Below are 9,799 nucleotides of genomic sequence, written 5' to 3' on the forward strand. Positions count from 1 at the left end.
TGTATATTACTATAATCTATCGCTAAACCCATATACTTCTTCCTTTTCTCCATTAGAAAAAAGTGAATAAGCATTTTGTTATTTGATCATTGTTTTCTCACTGTAAAAAGAGCCCAGAATATAATGTTGTTTCTTAAGCTATCAAGGAGAGGGCACTGATCCTAGTACAATGGAACAGACACTAAACATAATTTATGGGTACTAACTCCCATTGTAGTTTTCACCCAAGTTGGGTTTCCACAAGGCCAAAATATTTGTGTGAAGTATTACATTATTTTGAGGACATGCTTAAATGTTTTATGATTCCATTTGTTGTTATTAAGAAGACATTATGTTTAATTTTTATTAGGCTCGAAAGTTGTTTAATCAATTGATTGCTCATTAAAGTCCCCTCTTATGGCTAATAATTGACATCACTTATGACTAATAATTGACATTAGATTCAATGATCTTTGTAGTATTGAAGCTTGATAAGTTGATGCAAAGATACAAAGATGGTGTGAAAGGAAGGACCTAAATTCACAATGGAGAACTATCTTCTATGGTAGATAAGAATGACAATAGCAAAACCCATACTTAAGGTCATAAGTGTCAAGAGCGAGCAAAAAAACTGACTATAAAATTAATCACAAACAACCTTTTTTTTAAAATTACAGCACCTATAACTACTACTACTAATATTAATAATGTCACAAATAATTATCACTAGACATCTTAAGAAGTTATTATTTTTCAAACTACTACAACTAGCAGTTGCACGCTTTTGTGGGTGCAACATAAGGCGATAGGTACTTGATAATAAAATTATTTTTCAAAATATAATCTTATTGAAAAAATTAGATTATTAATAATTGTCAATTTAAATAACATAATATTTACTAAAATATTTTAAATAGATTAATAAATATTATTTATTTAAATTCAATTTAATAAATATGAAAAAAAATTTCATTATTAAAACTCCATCAAAAAATCAATTAGGAAAAATTAATAACAGAAATAAATAATAATAAGATGAAAAAATAATGAATATTCTATTGACTAAATAAATTATAGAAACTAAAAAACAACATTTAAAGAAAAACTAAACTAATATAAAAATTAAATTAAAATAATTTAAGAGTTAAAATCAACTAAAATCTAAATCAATTATAAAAATTCAAAGTTAAATAAATAGAGATTGCAACATGAGCTAATGTGAAGATCAGAATTAAATATTTTAATAATAAAAAACAATAGTGGAAAGTGGCAATTTAAAATATAATCTTATGTGAACAATTTAGATTATTAATAATTTGAAATTTAAATAACATAATATTTACTAAAATCTTGTAAATAGATTAATGAATATTATTTGTTTAAATTCAATTTATCAAATATGAGAAAAAAAATTCAAAAAAACTCTATCAAAAAATCTATTATGAAAAATTAATAAGAGAGATGAAAAATAATAATATGAAAAAATAACGTCTCTAACAAATATTCTATTGACTAAATAAATTATATATGATATATGATATCCAATTTTCTTCTTTTATCTTCCTTATATATGATATCGTCAATTTTTAAGAAGTTATTCTCAACCTACTTTTCAATCCTTTGTAGTAGACTCTCTTTATCTTGAAAAATTCTTCTATTCATTTCTAACCATATCTTCCAAACCAACATTCTAAATGTAGTTGAAAAATGTTCAATACAAAAGTACAAATCCCTTTGTTTTTTATTTTTATTTTTAAATAATGTAAATCTTAAGAAACACACTATTAAATAATAGGTCTTGAATGCCTTATTGTCAATTTTAGTATTTACATGAGTTAAGATTTAATTTTCAATAGAATACTTCATGATGATTTAGAATAATATGTCTTGAATGACTTATTGTCAATTTTAGTAGTTACATAAGTTGAGAAGTAGTTTTCAATTATTGTCAATTTTAGTATTTACATAAGTTGAGAATTAGTTATCAATGCAATAGATAATGATGATCTAGAATAAAAACCTTAATCATAAGAGGCCAAAATCAAGATTTTATTTATTTATTTATTTTTCTGAATCAATAAACAGCCAAGGCCTTTTATTATATTGAGAATTACAATACCAATACAATGTTTCTTCATTCAAATAGGCAATGGTAGGAAAGAACAAAAAAGAAAACCTCCAGTCTTACCCAAGACATTCATCCTATACCATTTACATATTAAAGGGGCATACCCCAATTTTATTTACATCATAAATGTTTTATTAGAATTTATTCTTTACAACTATTTCGACATTTTTTAGTAATCTCCTTGGTTCCGAGGGGAAAAACACTAAGAAGATAGATTTTTCCTACCCTTACCTATTAATATGTTTCTGAAATTGAACTAAAATGTTAGTAACATCAACAATTAATTGATTTGAATGCTAAGTTCAAATAATATTTGGATTTCTAATTCCTGTTTGATGGTTTAAATTTATATTTCATTGTTAGTTTTTGGGGTTGCTCCTGCTTCCTATTTGGATTAATTTCTAATTTGAAAATATTAGAAAGCCATAACCTTAAAACACTAATTGGGGCTTATGTTTTGAACTATTTATTATTCTACAAACAAAAAAGGAGAAAGAGATGAAGTCTCTATATGATATGCATGTATCCACTAAGGTAAACCAATGTTTAATTCAAGTAAATGTAATCTATCTAAATTTAACTGAAAATATTAGAACTATCTAGATTTGAATCCTGCCTAATAATAAGACCAAGAGATTGAACTGTGATAGAGCAGGGGAGAGGAATGAAACATCAAACTAATGGAAATGTGAAAAGTACTTGGTTTCCCATAATCAAATTATTTCATAAGTGATAAAATAAATACAAATATATCCCTCTACAGTAAACGCCAGATACCAAATTTACACCAAAAGCATGTTGCAAATGCTTCATAACTTTGTTGTATTATATATAGATGAAAATTTACAATTTGGGGTTTCCATAGAATGAAACGAGTAGCTAAAGTTGATATCCAAACCCTAATAGAATCAGGTAAACTAACAACTATAATGCATATATAAAAAATCCCTAGAATATAAAGGGGTCACCAAGGAAAAAGATACATAATGGATATATCTAATAGATATAGACAAAACCTAATTGACCACATAACAAAAAGCCTAGAACACTAAAAACTAGAAGACCACCAAAACAAAATGATAGACACACCTATCTACAAATCTCTAAACTTCATCCTTCTTGACACTGACCATGATGATTTTTGAGGCTTCATTTATATTTGACACCAAGCACCTTGGAGGAAATAGATATGTTGTCTTCTCCTTGCTAGACTTGAGAAAATTGGGAAGAATAAATTCCACATTTTCTAGATTGTCTAATTCCATCTCTAGCTCAATACAGGGAGAGTATAGATTCAGGTAATTTTGGAGTCATTCCACGTTCTGGTCCACAATGCTCCCTCTCCATTGCTTCCATCTATGACCATGCTTGATAAAACAACACATTGTCCCTTATAGTCAGAATAGGATGCCTATAGGCATTAGCTTCCCCCAGACTACCAAATGTGTGGTTCATATAAAGCTCAAGAAGAGAAATCTTTTGTTGATGGTTAATGCTAAATACAACACACTCTAATCCCTCTAGCCAAGTAGGATAAAAAACATTGTCACATAGGATGATAATCTCCACATGACCTATGTTTTCCCTAGCCAAGCAAGCTATGAAGGACGCAATTACTGAGTTGTTTGTGCACTAAGTAAAATCATAATTGAAAAATTGCTAGCCTAAGACTCTACTAACTACAACCTTAGATAAATGATCCATTGGGTTTAGAATTATGTTCCACCTTTTAGGCTTACCATTGCCCCAAAATGACATAGTTTTAGTTTCTAGGGCATGGAAAACAACAAAATATGTCTCCATACTAAATCTAAGAAAAATACCCAAAAACTATGACAACGAAATAGATAATGAACTAAAGACAATGAAACCAAGTTTGTAAGGAAGTCAAGATTGAAGAATTTAGAATAGCTCAAAAATGTTATGATTAAAATGCATTGTCAATTATGACCTTTCACCACCAAGATTGGCACTAAATTTTTATGATATTAGTAATAATTATTAAATAAACTCCTAAGGATAGTGGATTTATATGTTCCAAGATGATTAATAGAAATATACTATTAATAAAGGATGATGTTAATTCATCAATTTAATGGTTTTGATATATTAATATATCCTTACCATTTGCCCCTTTGTTTTCCAGATAATTTTCTTTTTTATTACCTTCCTATAATATATGTTGAATTCTTGTTTCTTCAATAAAGTTGAATAATTTAGGAACTTATTCTAGTTTCAAATTTAGCACCTAGTTTGCACTATTATTTTTTCTTAAGGCATTGAGAACAATTTCAGAATCCCCTTCTATTACTAGTTTTTTAATACCTAGACTTAAACTTAGTTGAAGTCCCTCTTGAAGGAATTCTAGTTCTGCTAAATTATTCATAATAATCCCCATATATTTTTCTCTTTTACTGATACATTTTCCAGAGTCCATATTAGTGATACATTCTATTCTTGGTTTTCTTAGATTCCCCTAGATGCTCCATCAAAGTTTAATTTTGACCATCCTTTCCATGGTAGTTCCCATTTGCAATTTTTCCTTGCTTCCTATTTGTTCTTATTATATAATAGTGGTGGGTTGATAACATTTCTCCAATTTCTTTTCATTTTACCATTCCATTCTATGAAGGATCCTTCCTCTTTTACTATTTCTCTTAAATGAGTATTCATGACTTCTATTACACATGCTTCTATTTTTTTGAGTAATGATGCTATTTTCATTTCTGACTTAGAAAATATTCACATATTCCTTTCCTTCCAGATTTCCCACATAAGAATGGATGGGCTAATGTTCCAAAGTTTTTTTGATATATTAAATGAGCTACCATTAGGCCAAGCTATCAAATGGTTCTCAAGGTTGCCAACTCCAGGTGATGCCCAACAAAGCTTTTGTCAGAGCTATTCCCAGAATTCCTTTGCATACAAACATTGAAGTAAGAGATGTTCTATTGACTAAGATGTTTTGTTGACTCACTCAATACCTATTTTCATAAGTCTATTTGTTGTTGATATCCTATTTTGAAGTTCCTCCCATAGGAACATTCCTACTTTTGCCAGGCAAGATGTGGCCCAGCAGAGTTTAAGGGGCATATTAATCACTTCCTATATTTGTGACTATATTATTAGATTATATCCTTTTCTAACACTTTATCTTCCATCTTTGGATGCTCCCCAAATGAGTATGTCTCTTCTTTCCTTATGATTAACCTTTCATTGTCAAAGAATACCCTAAAAAGGTCTTCTTTTCTTTAGGATCCAATTCTATGTTTAATAATGATTTCCAAACCCACATGTCTATCCCATTTTCTTTCAGAAGGTGTTTTTAGTTGCTAACTTTTGTCCCCCCATGCATTAATAAATACATATTTTTATGTTAGTTGGTATGCCTAAGCTATCTATGGAGGGAAGACCATCGCATGAATCCTTTCGAAAAAGTACTTCTTCTCCCTTCCCTATATCTCATGTAATATATTTACTTATCAGATGTCAATATTTTACTATGAAGTTCCAACTTTTTGATCCTTTTGGTAAATTGTGCATTCTAAAGAGGGAAGTAGGATTTACTTAATTTAAGTACTTATTGTATACAATGTTTTACCATTTTTGTTCTCATTCTTGATATAGGCCAGGGAGATGTTATAACCCCCCACCCTGTTGCCGAGGTCAATCGATCCCCATCGCTTCTTCTAGCTAGCCCCTACAATTTTATGGTGGCCCTACGGGCGGGCCAGGCATTATTTGAAGATAATTTGAAGGGGCCAAAGCCCATATAATTGATAGGGGACCATTGGGCACCATAACAATTTTTTTCCTAGAGCTTCATTTTTCCAATTGAAATTTTTAATACCTAAGCCCCCTAGCTCCTTGGGTTTGCAATTTTTCTCCCATTTTATTAGTGCCAATTTCTTTTGTGCTTCTTTTTAATTCCAAAAAAGACTTCCTAGCTTTCCTTCTAGCTTTATATTCACATTTTTAGGGAGCAGGAGGCATGATAATTGATATGTGAGAAGGACTGGAAGTACTACCTTAATTATTGTAAATTTTCCTGCTTTTGTTAGCCACTTTCCTTTCCAACTTCCAATTTTCTTGTCCATTGTTTCTAAAATAGTGTTCCATCCTTTATTGTCTCCCATACCTTTTTCTAATTCTATACCTAGATATTTACTTGTAAATGATCCATTTTTGTATCCCATAATGTTGCATATCTAGTTTTCTAATTTGGGCTTAGTGTTAATAAATAATTTTTTTGACTTATTTGCACTTACATTTTGACCAGATGCTTCTATATATTGATGAATAATTGTTTTGAAGTTTTGGGCTCCTTCTATAGAGCTATCTACTAGAAGAATTGTGTCATCGTTAAATTGTTGATGAGTAATGTTTGGAATGTTATTAGTGACTATAATACCTTTGATTTTACATTCTAGTTGAGATATTTTTACTGACCTCCAGAAAGCTTCTACCATAATAATGAATAAGAATGGTGAAAAAGGATCTCCTTGTCTAATACCTCTTGAGGGCATAATCATTATTTAGAAAAGAAAGATTAATTATTATTATGTGTTGTGATTAATTATTATTATTATTTATTAAGCTCAAGTAGAATAAAACCTAAGACTTAGTGTAAAAATCTCTAAAAGATTAATTCACATATTTCCCCCCATTGTTAGTGTATATTAGCTTCCATACAATAGGCTCACAATTTACCATTGTATTATAGACTCTTGTTACAATGATTTAAAAAAAAAATTTAAAATAATAAAAGTAATAAATAATATTCTCTCTATATATAGTAAACTTCATAAACATTCATGAATACTAGATTAATATTTTTATCCATCATCTACAAAATAAGTAACTAATTTTATAATATTTGATTTTTCCTTTTCGAGTTTCAACATTAGCTACTCATGTCATTATCAAAAAAGTAGTAAAGTTTTGATTCATATAAATGCTTAGACATTTAGTTGTCTACCCCTGATGGACAACATTGATGGAAAGAGACAGAGGAAAATAGCCAAGGACAAAAATAGATAGTTGAAGACAAGTTTTCAATACATATTTCATATATTCAATAGATACAAAATTACTCATCAAAATAGAGTTGCTTCTCTATACATCAAATGCAAAAAGAAAAAGAAACATAGTCCTCTATTTCATTTGAGTATTTTTCTATTACTACAACAACAAACATATTTATTTTTTAAATTCTCAAACTATTGTACCCTACTATAGCAAAACCCCTAATTTTGAACTTTCTTCATAATTAATTCTCCATTCCATGTACATTGAATATTAACAACAAAAAGAGCATTACAAGATAAATATATTAGGCACACACTATAAATATTTGAAGTCTACATATAATTCTTTGGAAAATACAATAATAATATATTAAATAAAAATCTTGTCTAGAAAAAATGATGGGACAGGAAAGGGGGAGAAGTAAATAAGTCTATGGAAATAGAGCAAGCAAAATTAATTCCAACATACATGATATGAACAACTTGAAATTCCATTTTATTTTAGCTATAAAAATGAAAAGTATAGACTCACCAAAACAACTAATCTTTCCTTAAAAAAAGAGTGTGTTTATATATTAAGCACACACTATAAATATTTGAATTCTATATAGAAGTCTCTAGAAAATATAATAATAATATATTAAATACAAAACTTGTCTAGACAAAATGATGGGACATGAAAGGAAGAGAAGTAAATAAGTCTATGGAAATAGACCAGGGAGAATTGATTCTAACATACATGATATGAACAACTTGAAATTCAATTTTATTTTAGTTATAAAGATGAAAAGTACACACTTACTAAATCAACTAATCCTTCCTTTAAAAAAGAGTGCATGCTAAATTGTAAGTTATTTCCCCAAGCACTAGAAAAGATACTTTAGATGATGCAAAAATACTAATGCCAAATTTGACAAACCGCATGTTTGAAAGTAAAACCCCAATTCACATTGGCATACAAATGAGCAGATAATAGGGGGTTAATGACATTGTCTTTTCATTACACCTAGTAAAGATGAAGGTGTTAAGTTTCATGTTAATGGGTAGAAAGTAAGTATAACAACGCATCCTTGTCATGTTTTGCATAGAATGGATTAAAATAATCAAGTGAGGCTGACTTACACGATTAGAATATATAATGATCTTTAATTTAATTTTGATTGTAACAAAGTTTGAGAGGGTGCCACTTTAGCATCTTTTATTTATGTCCATTAATCTAATTGAATGCTTTCTGACTTTAGAATAGAATAATATTTAATTTTGATTGGACTAGTATGCAATATGCTCAAGTGAAAAATAGGAAAATTATTTACATTTTCTAGAATAATTCTAGAATACTTTCAAATCTAAGATGCTTAAATCATGGATTATAGTACATGTTTCCCGGCCCAAATACGTGTTAGGGCGCTCCTTTTTCAGTCTTCAAGTGGCATGTTTGGTAACAACCAAAGTTTTGTTCATGGGAATGAAGCTTATATTTCTGAGATCTCAATTACAAAAACCGTTCCCTTTGTTTGTAATCCAGTGCATTTTCATTGTTCTAGTATGGTTTCTCATATGATGTTAGTTGTATTTGTAGTTCTTTCCTCTTAACTTCTAGTGAAGAACCTTAAATTAAAAATACCTATTCACTTGATAGATGATCCCTATAGAAAGATAAGATTGAAAAATTCTTAATATTGGGTTAAAAAATATTTCTAATTACTTTGTTTTCTATTTCTACTGATTGCAATCCTAGAAGAAATCAAATTTCATCGAGCTCAAACAATATCACATTGACTAAAGCAAACCAAAGTCACTGTTACCTAGCTATTTGACTCCAACTTTTTTTATTCTAGTAGTTGAATATTTAGTTTAGTTATGATGAAAAAAAATCCCCTTAAAAATAATCACTATGTCTCCTCCAATTGACATGTGAATGCTAAGAAAAAAACTGCACAAAAGAGACCACAAAGGTCCACTGTTGAAAAACCAAATCAAATATTATAGATGTTTCATCAGGTATGGAAAGCTAGAGAATGTTTCTTCCTTTCAAGAAAGAATTGGGCTTGCACGTAGCCGTGCAAGTGTTTGTGATATATTCTCCCTAATGCGGTACGTGTCACCAGTTTTTGTTTTAAGAAGGAAGATACTGAAAGATGTCCACAACCCAATTTGTCGATTTGCAGTAGAGATGGGATTCGGGTTGTTATCATTTTTGTACTCACTCCCTTCCCTCATATATATTCTTGGATGGCTTGGAGCCATCATGATATTGTTTGTATGCCATCCCATGATCCAGTTCCAGAGGACTAAATTCTTTTTGTCGCCTACACACGCTGATTTTACAAATTGCAAGGAAGCTTTGGATTTAGTATGCATGCCGGGAGATGAGCCAGAGAGTTTATGGGTAGCCAATGAAAAATCCTTCAATCGTATGAAGAATTTCATGTGGAACCAGGCTTATGAGAAAGGCCAAAAAAGTGAAAAGTTGCAGAAAGTGATTGGAATCAGGCTTGTTGATAATATTCCTTTAAGCGAAGATGTGAAAAAATTGATGGAGCCATTGGAGAGTGTGAGGAAGTATTTTCCCTTGCTCGAGGATTTCTTCGGGAGGATTACAGCAACTGTTTTACTCATGGATGACTCATGTGTGCCCAAGTACATGATGGATAACGAGTTTAAG

Source organism: Cupressus sempervirens, chromosome 7 (genome assembly GCF_028749045.1).
Source record: "Cupressus sempervirens isolate cs-2001-9-10 chromosome 7, ASM2874904v1, whole genome shotgun sequence".
Classification (NCBI taxonomy): Eukaryota; Viridiplantae; Streptophyta; class Pinopsida; order Cupressales; family Cupressaceae; genus Cupressus; species Cupressus sempervirens.